Here is a 13,790-nt window from a genome sequence, read left to right as displayed (position 1 = left end):
TGGCAGATGTGTTTCAGTCCTTTCGGACAACATGGCGACAGTCTTCTATATCAACAAACAGGGGGGTGCACACTCCTCTCCCCTGTGCAGGGAAGCCCTCGCGCTGTGGGATTTCTGCGTTCTCAATGCCACCCACCTGACGGCGTTCTACCTCCCGGGGGAGCAGAACGGTCTAGCAGACACCCTCAGCCACTTGTTCCGGGGTCACGAGTGGTCCCTTTGAGTGGATGTGGTGTGCTCAATTTTCCAGCTCTGGGGTTTTCCCCGGTTAGAACTGTTTGCTTCAAGGGAGAACAGGAAGTGCCGATGGTTCTGCTCCCTCCTGGGGCACAGCCGGGGGTCTGTGTCGGATGCCTTCCTGCAGTCCTGGGCGGTCGGTCTCCTCTACGCCTTCCCTCCGTTTCCCCTGATACACAGGGTGCTCCTGAAAATTCGCAGGGACCACGTGAGGGTAATCCTGATAGCCCCGGCGTGGCCGCACCAGCATTGATACACATCTCTCCTGCACATGTCAGTTCAGGCGCCCCTGTCGTTGCCCCTGCTACCGGACCTGATCACACAGGACCGGGGCTCCCTCCGCCATCCGAACCTCGAATTCCTTCACCTCACAGCATGGATGCTCCATGGCTGAACCAGGCGGAGTTACAATGCTCCCAGCAAGTTAGGCAGGTGCTGCTGGGTAGCAGGAAACCATCCACTAGGGCTACCTACTTGGCAAAATGGAAGCGCTTCTCCATATGGTCGGGCCAGCGAGGTCACAACCCGCTGGTGGTCCCAATCTCAATTGTCCTAGACTATTTGCTTCACCTAAGACATCTGGGCCTCTCCCTTTCCTCCATTCACGTTCACTTGGCGGCCATATCCACCTTCCACCCGGGGGAAAGGGGTGCCTCGGTGTTTGCGAACCCGCTGGTTGGGTGTTTCCTTAAGGGTATGGACAGGCTCTTCCCACATGTGCGTCCACCGACCCCTGCTTGGGACCTGAATCTGGTTCTCTCCATCCTCTCAGGGCCTCCCTTTGAGCCTCTGACTTCATGCTCCCTGCTATACCTGTCATACATGACCGCCTTCCTGGTGGTGATCACCTCGGCCAGACGGGTGTCGGAGCTTCGGGCGCTAACATCTGAGCCCCCGTACACTGTCTTCTACAAAGACAAAGTCCAACTTAGACCTCACCTGGCCTTTCTACCTAAGGTCGTATCCCAGTTCCACATGGGCCAAGATATATTTCTCCCGGTGTTTTACCCGAAACCACACTCCTCCATGAGGAGCGGAGGCTCCACTCCCTGGATGTCCGCCGGGCCTTGGCTTTTTACATAGAGCGTACCAAGCCCTTCAGATGCTCAGCTCAGCTCTTCGTCGCAGTGGCAGAGAGGATGAAGGGTCTCCCGGGCTCCTCTCAGCGTATCTCTTCGTGGATTGCAACCTGCATCTGGGAATGCTACCATATAGCTAAGACCCTGGTCCCTCCGGTCACGGCCCACTCCACCAGGGCGCAGGACTCCTCTGCGGCGTTCCTGGCTCAGGTCCCGACTCAGGAGATTTGTAGGGCGGCCACGTGGTCCTCCATTCACACATTCTCGGCTCACTACGCCATCACGCAACAGGCGAGGGATGATGCAGCCTTCGGTCATGCAGTCCTCCAGTCAGCAGTGATCTCTGACCCCTCCTCCTAAGGTTAGGCTTGTGAGTCACCTACTTTGAATGGACATGAGCAATCACTCGAAGAAGAAAAAATGGTTACCCACATTTTAGTAACTGTTGTTCTTCGAGATGTGTTGTTCATGTCCATTCCAATACCCACCCTCCTACCCCTCTGTCGGAGAGCCGGCAAGAAGGAACTGAGGGGGTGGAGCATTGGCGGGCCCGTATATAGGGCGCCGTGGTGGCGCCACTCCAGGGGGCGCCTGGGCCGACCCTACGGACGCTGCTAGGGAAAATCTTCCGGCTGGCGTGCACGCGGCGCGCACACACCTACTTTGAATGGACATGAACAACACATCTCGAAGAGCAACAGTTACTAAAAGGTGGGTAACCGTTTTTTAGCTAATCATGTTACAGTATGTTAGGATTGGTTAGGTAAATTTTAGTAGAATAATTGGTTAAGGTATAGCTAAGAATATTACTATATAACAGTGGTCCCCAACCTTTTTGTCACCAGTAGCACAGTCATGTTTTCAGAAGAGTGTGGCGGGCGCCAACAATTTTTCAAGGCTTATTTTTTATTTGTACATTAAATAATACAAAAAAACATATTTAATATTACATAATATATAAATCCAGAGAGAAGAGAGAAGCTGTGAGGACAGAGAACACTGGCGCCCGCAGCCCCGGAGTACCTCTGTCCCCAGCAGGTGCGGGGGCCTGGATTCTCTCCCCTGCTGGGCACTAGGCGGGTCCCGTGCCTGCCGGGGACCGAGAACACTGGCACCCTCAGCCTGCAGCCCCGGAGCTCTCTGTCCCTGGCAGACACGGGGACGCAGCTTCTCTCCCCTGTGGGGCACTAGGCAGGCCCCGCACCTGCCGGGAACAGAGAACACTGCGCCCGCAGCCTGAGTTCTCTGTCCCCGGCAGGCGCAGGGCCGCTGCTTCTCTCCCCTGCTGGGCACCAGGCGGGCACAAGTAAATGCCCCAGAGGGTGCCATTGTGCCCGTGGGCACCACATTGGGGACCACTGCTATATAAATTAGGGGCAAACAGGAAGTAAGTTGGGATTTGAAAATAAGGAAAAAGGAACTTGGATTTAAGCTTGCTGGAAGTTCACTCCAATAAACATCGAATTGTTTGCAACTTCGGACTTCGGGTATTGTTGCTCTCTGTTCATGTGAGAAGGACCAGGGAAGTATGAGAGTGAAGGAATAAGCTCGCTAACATTATGCCCCACCTACTTTAGTCCAACGAATTAAGAACCAAAACATTATCCTACCCAAGCACTTTGGTGGAGGTGTCCATTTTTCTCCATTGCATGTTATCCTTTCAGATCCTGCCAGAGTACATCCTGGGTAGCACCTGTACTGAACAACATCACCCTCCTGATATTCTGCTTTCTCCCCACTGACAATTTCTGCCAAATCGATGTCAGGTGGATGTGGACACTCTTGAACTGCAACACACACATGTGTTAACCTATTACTGATGGGGGTCGAGGGGGAACAGAATTGAAGAAGCAACAGTGTTACATCAATTTTATGTGTTAAGTTCTTTGGGGTAAAAATTGTGTCTTATGTTAGATGCTGTAGAAACACAATGAGGCCCTGATCTTGACTGGGGTCTTTGTGGCTAGAACAAAACAAATAATAATTAATGGGGGATAGTTCCATCATCAAAATTGATTAAAATAAAAGTCTGACGTGTGAGAGCTTCATGAATGTTCAATGGGTAACTTGAAGAAACACTGCTCCTCGCATTTCCTGTGTTAAAACATTATTTTCACTGATGTACATCATAAGAAGCTCCAGTTAATTGACATAAGAAAAGAAGTAATATTGTTTCTGTTTGCAATTAATGTCTTGACCTTAAAGTTGATACATTATTAAGTGATGAGAATAGGTGTAAGGGGATCTAAATACAAGTTTAAGCTAGGATATGGTGATCTAATTTACACCACCGTACAACATTATCTTTGAATATTCCTAATAAAGGGTCATGTTCTTTATAAGCTTTCCACATCACCACACTTTCTTATATTTCTAAGGCCCAGATCCGGCACCATTAGAGTCAGTGAGAGCTTTGACACTGACTTCAGTGAGTACAGGATCAGGCTCTGAATGAATATCAGCTATATTTTAAGGTAGGAAGAATGCCTTCTTGCCTCTCAGTTTGGGGTAATTGCTTAGAGAGGTAAGTCCTCCTCAACACTTGTGTTGATGCAGAACACCAGTCTAACCCTTTTCTTGGGGGAGGCAGAATAGCATTCCAGTATTTCTGATAATTGTAAAGAAACCAATGATTATCCATGCTAAAATATGGGAATTTTCATTAGAGTGCTAATTCCAGCTTTTTGCCAGCGTCAGTTTATCAAAAAGACACATGATAAATTGTCTAATTCATAAATATATAATGCTGTCAGAAAAAGGGTGTCAAAGTGTGTGATGGCCAGGCTTGTCCATATGTGAAGAAGTGGCTTGCAAAGCATCGATCAACAGAAGACACAAAATCATGGAAAAAGATACCCGAAGAGACAGCACAAACAGCAAACTGATATCGTATTTGGGTAGACAATGAAGAATATCTTTCAGGTGTGCAATAAAAACGTACATTACTATTATAAGATATTCTTGCTGTTGAAATTGTGTGTTCTGGCACTTTTTTTTTTTAGGATTCGAGCTCTGGTTCTCCTTCATTTTAGGTACTGTGAGAAATTTTACCTGGTTTTGTATTACCAACCTGGAGAGTTTGGTATCTGTTTTAAGAACACATTACATTCCACATTATTTATACAACTGACTGATTGATTATTAAAACATAGTTTTTCAAATAAACACAGTGTCTGGGGGAAAAAGAACTAGCAGAAGTTAATCTTAAATGAAAGCTTTCTTACCAATACATATAGGTACTGGAGACCAGCCTTCAGAGGTACAGGTAGTTTCATTAATTCCATTTTCAGATTTATATCCATGATTACATCGAAAGGTTTTTTTTTTTTTCAAGTTTGTCCACTATTTTCCCATTTTCTACCCTTCCACATTGTATTGCTGAACAAAAACAGAACAACATAATCAAAAAGACTATTGCAGATAATACACAGGAATACATGGTATATTGTACACAACATATTGTACTACCATAATAGCACTGCATCATTAGTAGAGGTGGTCGATCTAGAAAAATAAGTGTTTGACATCTGTTTTCTCAAAAAGCACAAAATATTTTGTGAAAAAAACTTGTGATTTTATGACAAGTTTAAATGAAATTTTTTGAAGTGTCACCCAATTTTTTTTTTTAAACTTTAAGCATTTTTTGAACACGGTTAAAACTTTTTAAAGCACCTGGACTTTCTACAGTGACTTACACACTCAGGACCCAGAGTCCCATTGGCTTTCAGTGGTAGTTAGGATCTGAGGTGTCAAAGTCACTTTGAAATTGGGCCTTAGGCTTTAACTCATCTGGGTGTTTCTGAAAACATGACCCCAGATACTCTAGATCTAATTAAGTCACTGACAGAAAATCAAAGTTAATTATAGTTCATATGAAAGTACTGGAAACATGAGCTGAAAAAAATTCTGTTAACTCTTAAAATTGTCAGGGTCCTTGATTAAAACATGGTTGCTCTCTAAACTGAATACGACCATGGTTGCAATTTATAGCATAAACTGGATGTTATCTGTGTCTTGTAACTTTGGCTTGACTAAGGGTATGTCTACACTACAGGAGTAGTTCGATTTAACTTAGGTCGAATTTGTGGATTCGACCTGATGAATTCGAATTTGTGTATCCACACTAAGGACACTAATTCGACTTTGTGAGTCCACACTAACGGGGCAAGCGTCGACATTGGAAGCGGTGCATTCTGGGCAGCTATCCCACAGTTCCCGCAGTCCCCGCTTCCCATTGGAATGCTGGGTAGAGCCCCCAATGCCTTCTGGGGGAAAAAATGTGTCGAGGGTGGTTTTGGGTAACTGTCATCATTCAACCGTCACTCCCGCCCTCTCTCCTTGAAAGCGCCGGCGGGAACTCTGTTCGCGCACTTTTCTGGTCAGTGACAGCGCGGACACCACAGCACTGCGAGCATGGAGCCCGCTGCGATCATCGCTGCACTTATGGCCGTTGTCAACTCCTTGCACCTTATCGAACACCTCTTTCTCAGTCAGCTGCTGAGAAATCGGGCGAGGAGGCTCCGGCAGCGCGGTGAGGACGTGAAGTGTGAGAGTGGCACAGACCTCTCACAAAGCACGGTACGCCGCGCCGTGGAGATTATGGTGGCAATGGGTCACGTTCATGCTATGGGACGGCGATTCTGGGCCCGGGAAACAAGCACGGACTGGTGGGACCGCATAGTGCTGCAGGTCTGGGATGAATCACAGTGGCTGCGAAACTTCAGGATGCGTAAGGGCACTTTCCTTGAACTCTGTGACTTGCTGGCCCCTGCCCTGAAGCGCCAGGACACCCAGATGCGAGCAGCCCTGAGTGTGCAGAAGCGAGTGGCCATAGCCCTCTGGAAACTTGCAACGCCAGACAGCTACCGGTCAGTAGCGAACCACTTTGGCGTGGGCAAAGCTACCGTGGGGGTTGCTGTGATGCAAGTAGCCCACGCAATCGTTGACCTACTGCTCTCAAAGGTGGTGACCCTGGGAAACGTCCAGGTCGTCATAGATGGCTTCGCCACTATGGGATTCCCAAACTGCGGTGGGGCTATAGATGGCACTCACATCCCTATCCTGGAACCAGCCCACCAGGCCAGCCAGTATATTAACCGAAAGGGCTACTTTTCAATGGTGCTGCAAGCACTGGTGGACCATAAGGGACGTTTTACCAACATCTACGTCGGGTGGCCGGGCAAGATTCATGACGCGCGTGTGTTCAGGAATTCTGGTCTGTTTAGACGTCTGCAGGAAGGTAGTTTCTTCCCGGAACACAAAGTAAGTGTTGGGGATGTGGAGATGCCTACAGTGATCCTCGGGGACCCAGCCTACCCGCTAATGCCCTGGCTCATGAAGCCCTATACAGTCGCCCTGGACAGTGACAAGGAGCTCTTCAACTACCGGCTGAGCAAGTGCAGAATGGTGGTGGAGTGTGCTTTCGGACGTCTCAAGGGGAGATGGAGGAGCTTACTCACTCGCTCGGATCTCAGCGAAATCAATATCCCCATTGTTATTGCAGCTTGCTGTGTGCTCCACAATCTCTGTGAGAGCAAGGGGGAGACCTTTATGGCGGGATGGGAGGTTGAGGCAAATCGGCTGGCTGCTGATTACGCTCAGCCAGACACCCGTGCGATTAGAAGAGCCCAGCGGGAAGCGCTGTGCATCCGGGAGGCTTTGAAAGCTAGGTTCCTCAGAGAGCAGGGTAACCTATGACTGTCCAGTCTCTTTACAGAGAAGCTGAACCTGCCCCTGTTTCAGTTACTATTGTCTTTTTTCAGCGGTTACATACCCCGTTCACCAGGTTTCCCCCCTTCCAACAGACGTTTAAAAATAAAGTTATTGGAACATTTTTAATTAACAAAGTTTTCTTTACTAACGAATTCTCGTTCAAGGGTTACAACAGGGACGCAAACTGTGGTGGGTACGGTGTGCAGTGATGTACATACCGCTTCTACACTCGAGGACTGACAGGCTCCTGCTCCTACAGCGGTCTCTGGGGGGAGGACGGTTACCGGAGGGTGTGCAGGAAGGGGTGGGTTTGCAGGAAGGGGTGAGGGGTGTGTGGGAAGGGTGAGTAGGTGTGGGTGGATGATGGCTCTGGCTGGGGCTCAGGGCATCGGAGAGGTTCATGGCTAGGGTGGAAGGGCATGGTAAGGGCAGCCTGCCTTGCCATTTGTGGATGCCAGGCGCTCGGACCCTGGGGCAACATACACCTCCCAGACTGACCTGGGGCAGCAGACACCTCGCAGAGTGACCCAGGTTCCTAGTGACTGCACTCTGTGTGTGACCTGCTGTTGATCCTGCCCCCATGTCTGTACCCTGTTAATGGTGGCTGTCCTATGCAATTAACAAACCCCTCCCCCACCCTTCACACAAAGTCTTCTGCAAAGAAACATGACGGAAACAGTAATGAACAGCAAACTATTTTTAATACTCAACTACACAGTTGGGGGATGAAACTGGGATTTGGGATCGGGTGAGCCAGGAAGGCAAGCAATTCTCATACTTTAGGGAATGAGAGCTGTTTGGTACATGAGCGCTTGAGTCACCTGCTGGTCTTCCTGCCGCCACCTGTCCTCCCGTTCGCTGTGTGAGCGCTGCTGCTGAGAGAGGGTCTCCCTCCACTGGCTCTGCTGGGCCGCCTCGGCTCTGGAGCTGGCCATCAGTTCAGAGAACATCTCGTCCCGAGTCTTTTTCTTTCGCCGCCTAATCTGCGCCAGCCTCTGTGAGGGGGATGCCAGGGCAGTTCGGGAAAGAGCCGCAGCTGTGTGATGGGAAAAAGGAAGTGATTTCCTTCCAAAGATACATGTTTGCGAACACTGAACACAGTCTACTCAGTTTCTGTGAACAAGACCATACAGGGCACCTAATCTCATGTGCTCTCAGGACAAGTTCGAATTTTCGGCATTCGCTTTCATTGCCTGGGGTCTTGCACTGGAGTTCGGACAAGCGGGGCAGGACAGCAGAATCCGTGTAGCAGCCAGGCCTGGTAAGCCGGAAACTTTAGGCTGCTTAACAGTTAATGGATAGCAGGGCCCTCCTGCTGCAGGCAATCTGGAAAGCATAAAGTCTGACCCTGTTCCAGCCCCTCGCGGCTGTCCCCGGGAAAGATCCCTGTATGCTTTTCCTCTGCAGCCTACAACACGTGGCTGTTAAACGACGGTCATTTTTATGCAAAGGAAAAGTCAAGCATTCACAATAGTAACATTAAAGTAATTCCCCTAATTAGATGCAGCAGTCGCCGAGCGAGATCACCCTGAGGCGGGTCTCCAGGAGAAACAGAGAGCGAATGCTGCGTGAATCCCTGCACAGACCAGGGCCCTATGCTGCCATGCTGGTCGAAGCGATGCTCCCATTATACCTCCTGATGGCCTGGCGCGGAAGAGTGTGCTTCCACGGAGCACCCAACAAGGCACCTCTCCCCAGGAACCTCCTGCGGAGGCTTTTCGAGTACCTCTCAGAGAGCTTCGTTGAACTGTCCCAAGAGGATTTTTGTTCGATACCTATATGCATTGACCTTCTTTTTATATAGTTTTTATTCCTGTTTTGTTAAGAAATACATGTTTACATGTTTATAGCACTTACCGACTGATCCTTCCCCTAATTCGGAGTCCGGGTTAACGGCCGGGGAGGGTTGGTAGGGGATCTCTGTGAGGGTGATGAAGAGATCCTGGCTGTCGGGGAAAGCAGTATTGTAACCGCTGTCGCCTGCCTCGTCCTCCACAAACCCTTCCTCATCTTCCCCATCGGCGAACATCGCCAAGAAACTGCCCCTCGACACTATCCCATCCTCAGAGTCCACCGTCACTGGTGGGGCAGTGGTGGCAGACCCACCGAGAATGGCATGCAGTGCCTCGTAGAAGCGGCATGTCTGGGGCTGGGCTCCGGAGCGTCCGTTTGCCGCTTTGATTTTTTGGTAGCCTTGTCTCAGGTCCTTGATTTTCACGCGGCACTGCGTTGCATCCCGGCTGTATCCTCTGAGTGCCATGGCTTTGGAGACCTTCTCGTAGGTCTTTGCATTCCGTTTTTTGGAGCGCAGCTCCGAAAGCACAGACTCATCGCCCCACACAGCGATCAGATCCAAGACTTCCCGGTCAGTCCATGCTGGGGCCCTCTTTCTACTCTGAGATTGCATGGACTCCTCTGCTGGAGAGCTCTGCATCGCTGCCAGTGCTGCTGAGCTCGCCACGACGTCCACACAGGAAATGAGATTCAAACTGGCCAGACAGGAAAAGGAATTCAAATTTTCCCGGTGCTTTTCCTGTATGGCTGATCAGAACATCTGAGCTCGGACTGCTGTCCAGAGCGTCAACAGAGTGGTGCAGTATGGGATAGCTCCCGGAGCTAGTAAGTTCGATTTGCATCCACACCTAGCCTAATTCAACATAGCCATGTCGAATTTAGCGCTACTCCCCTCGTCGGGGTGGAGTACCGAATTCGAACTAAAGAGCCCTCTAGGTCGAATTAAATGGCTTCCTGGTGTGGACGGGTGCACGGTTAATTCGAATTAACGCTGCTAAATTCGAATTAAAGTCCTAGTGTGGACCAGGCCTAAGTGAAGGCAAAGTGAAAACTCTCACTAATGAGCAAATTCCCTTTTAAAACAGGAAGAGCATCCAAATGTAACTACCAAGTACATTAAATTATTCGAGTTTGTTATCCTTCTACAAGTTTCTACAGTGCCTAGCATAAAACAGCCCCGATTCTGAGTGGGGCTATTGCAATACAAATAATAAACAATAATACTGATAAAGTGAAGAGAAGGAGCTCTCTCCTCTAAAATTGTTGCTTGATTTATTCAAGTTTTTTTGACCGATTAGGATTGAATGTGTTCAATAATGCTAGATGAGGTAATGCTGCACATTACCTGTAGTACTTAAAGTTAAATGCAATGACAACAGCATTCTAAAGTATGTTGTTTTTTCATTTAAAATCTATGGTTGAGATTTTTCAAATCTAGACAGATTTTAGCCATATAAACGTCCCATAAATTAATGGGAATGATGTGGCTAAATCCCCTCACTGGCTTTGAAAATTTCATTCAATATTTTATTTTGTTTAATCCATTCTACAATATCTTGCTATCAACCTAATCACCAAAATGTAGGTGCTATATTAGTTTTATTTTTATAATAGCACTATTTTGTCTAATTTTGTACATTGTTGGCTAATTTTTGTGTAGTCCTAATTTTCCTTTAAGATTGTGTTTGTGATATTATTAGTGTACACATATATTGCATTATCCCTAAAAGGCATCAAAACCGGTTAATGTAAAGTCATACAAAATGAAGTGTAATGATATTCAAAGAATCACATATGTACTGAGTGCATATAATTTTCTGCTATCATTACTGTATCAGTTTTGGTCACTCTGTAACAGGTATTGTGACAATTTGGAGAAGTGGGTTGGATAATTTATGAGTTTTGGCTGATGTTATGAAATTATGAAATTGCCGTATTGGGGAATGCTTCCATATGGATGTGGAATCCACCATTTGCTGATAAGGCTGTAAGCGAGGGCTGGGCAAACTTTTTGGCCCGAGGGCCACATCTGGGTGGGGAAATTGCATGCAGGGACATAAATGTAGGACTGGGGCAGAGGGTTGGGGTGTGGGAGGAGGTGCGGTGTGCAGGAAGGGGTTCATGGAAAGGGGTTGGGGCAGAGAAGGGGTGCGGGGTGCATGAGGGGTCTCAGGAAAGGGGGTTGGGATGCAGGAGGGGGCTCAAGATAGAGGTGCAGGGAGGAGTGTGGGAGGGGACTCAGAGCAGGGGGTTGGGGTGCAGGGGGTGTGGGGTGTTGGAGGGGGCTTAGAACAGGGGTTTGGGGTGTAGGAGGAGTGTGGCAGAGGGCTCAGAGCAGGGGGTTGGGGTGCAGGAGGGGTGTGGAGTGTTGGAGGGGGCTCAACAGGGGTTTGGGGTGCAGGAGAGTGCTCAGGGCACGGGATTGGGGTGCAGGAGGGGGCTCAGGATAGGGGTACAGGGAGGAGTGTGGCAGAGGGCTCAGGGCAGGAGGTTGGGGTGCAGGAGAGGGTTGGGGTGTGGGCTCCGGCCTGGCACTGCTTACCTGGAGTGGCGCCGGGGTGGCACTGGCACCCACAGGGGCCAGTGCAGGCTCCCTGTCTGCCTTGGCCCCATGTTGCTCCCGAAAGCAGCCAGTGCCATGTCCCTGAGGCCCCTGAGGGGGGGGGGGGAGCAGAAGGCTCTGCGTGCTGCCCTCGCCTGTGGGTACCTCCCCTGATGCTCCCATTGGCTGCGGTTCCCCATTCCTGGACAATTATTCAAAAAAGCAGCTTCCAGGGTGTGTCAAATGGTAATTACAGATTCAACGCAATCTCCTACACCTTCTGTATCTACAGTGATAATTGATGTTGATAATGATAACTCTGAGGCACTGCAAGATCCTGAAGTGCCTTCTGAATCATCAAAGATTAAATTATGTTCAGTAGAGTTTTAGTATTAAGTGTATTTTTAGTGATCTGGGTGTACACCATGCGCTGCCCATAGTGATATATAGTGTCATAAGATAACCTACTGTATAGAAAACTTTTACCTGTATACCTAAGTGCTTCAAGAAGCCACGCTCTCTGCAGTTCAGTACTACTACTACTATACTTTATCCATTTTATTGTATTCTAATTCTTTGAAAATTGGTATTCCATTGGTAAGTATAGCGCTTAATTACCAGAATTTTTTATTAACTGGCACCCCCCATTCTCTCAACAGATGATTTGGTGGGGGAGCTGTGGAAAACAGTAAGAGAATTTGCCCTCTACCTTCATCTCTGTAATTACAGCTGATCTGTGTTGCAGAGTTGCTTCCTGGGAACTTGGCATTGGTGGTTTGCTGAGAATTCTGGAAAAGGGGGTTGACTGAGTGTCCTTTGTGACTGCTCTGTTCCAAGACTGGTGTATATAATGAAAGTAAATAAGCAGCATACGGCCCATGTACAGTGGGTAAGTAGATCAGTACATCTTGTACTATAAAAACTGCAATGTATCTCTCTCTTTTGAAGGACAATATAGAGGAAATTAACCTTTTTTAAAGCTCACTTACGAATGCATCTGGGTATAGGAGACCATCCTGAAGAAGTACACTCAATTCTGTTGTTGTCATTTTCTGCTATATACCCGGCATTACATTCAAATGTTCTTTTTCTTCTCTGGAAGAAGAAACTTGGCTTTACCCTCCCATTTTCTATGTTACCACATGAAATAGCTGAAAGCAAAGTAAATACATAAACTCAGACATACTGCGTGTAATCTGAAATCTCTGGTTGTATATTCTGCTGATATTATTTAGCACCGCTTAATACATTTAAAGAGAATGAAAAAGGATTTAAACTTGGTTGGAGCCATTTAGAAAAGCTGAGGAACGTCTTCTGGGTGAAACGAAATGAAAACTCTCCTAGTAAAGGTTTAAAATTAAAACATTCTCATGGGTAACTAACACTGGAATTACTAATGAAAGTTAATTAAGACATTAAAATAGGCAAAGCAGTTTATATAACATGACTTTTTTTAAATTGAGCTGTCACCATTGCTAATGAATCCTGCTTGCTGCCCTGATTTTCCCAAAATGCACTAATGTAAATATGGTTAGGCAGCATGCAACATATGGACAAACACACACAGTTGTGGTAGCAGAGAAGTTGCTGTATGAACACTAGAGGTAAGGCAAATAATGGATTTTTCATCTTGGTGACAAAAAAATTTGAAGAAAAATGTTTTGGATTGAGCTAAAAATGTCCCCCCTCCCAAATTTGAAGCAAATAAAAATACCCCAATATTGTTTTGGGTTGAACAAATGGTTTCATTTCAATTTTGAGCATTTTGTAACACTTTTAATTTTTAAAGTAAAATGCAAGAAAAATTTGAAACAAGGTTTTCTTTTTTTAGAATAAAAAATTGTAACCAAAAAAAAAAAAAGTCCAGAGAAATGATTTAATTTTTTTGAGAATTTTTAAAGGTTTTTTTTATTGAAACAATTTGGCAAAATCAACACAAATTTATGAAATGTTGCAGAGTTGCTAAATCTGCATATTTCACTGAAAGCAGTTTTGGTTGAATGATTTCACCCAGCTCTAATTAATAGAACTCACCTGTGGTTGGTGGAACTGGGTGAGATGAGCATGTCAAGACCATGTCACAATAACTTAGTGATGCTTAATCTATGTGAAATATTATGGAAAGGGGGCAGCAGTGATGCAAAGAATTGTGCATTTCTGGCATAGTCAGCTGGTATAAACTAACTAACAGCTAAATTTGGAGAGGAAGAATTTTCTGTATAGCTGTTAGACATACAAAATGACAGTTACTCCGTTAGCATCTTCAAAAGAGGCTCTGCCCTTGAAGCAGTGTCACTGCTTTACCTTGCCCCTCAGTTGTACTACTAAGTCACCATCAGCTTTTTCTACCCCAATAGGCCTAGGTGGTGGTATGTGCTCAAAATCTTTTCCTTTCAGCTATCTCTATACCTTAACATGGTCTTTTT

General features: G+C 47.0%; 1 long non-coding RNA gene across 1 annotated transcript; it reads right to left on the bottom strand.

Moving 5' to 3' along the window:
* Positions 1 to 2,932: 2,932 nt before the first annotated feature.
* LOC123375521 lies at positions 2,933 to 12,514 on the bottom strand. Its single transcript, XR_006581499.1, has 3 exons — positions 12,354 to 12,514; positions 4,541 to 4,694; positions 2,933 to 3,103 (listed from the first exon to the last, which is right to left on the bottom strand). It is a non-coding gene; the product is annotated as an uncharacterized LOC123375521 (long non-coding RNA).
* Between the last annotated feature and the right edge of the window lie 1,276 nt (positions 12,515 to 13,790).

The sequence above is a fragment of the Mauremys mutica genome, chromosome 8 (genome assembly GCF_020497125.1).
Source record: "Mauremys mutica isolate MM-2020 ecotype Southern chromosome 8, ASM2049712v1, whole genome shotgun sequence".
Classification (NCBI taxonomy): Eukaryota; Metazoa; Chordata; order Testudines; family Geoemydidae; genus Mauremys; species Mauremys mutica.
This window is presented reverse-complemented; position numbering and strand designations above follow the sequence as displayed.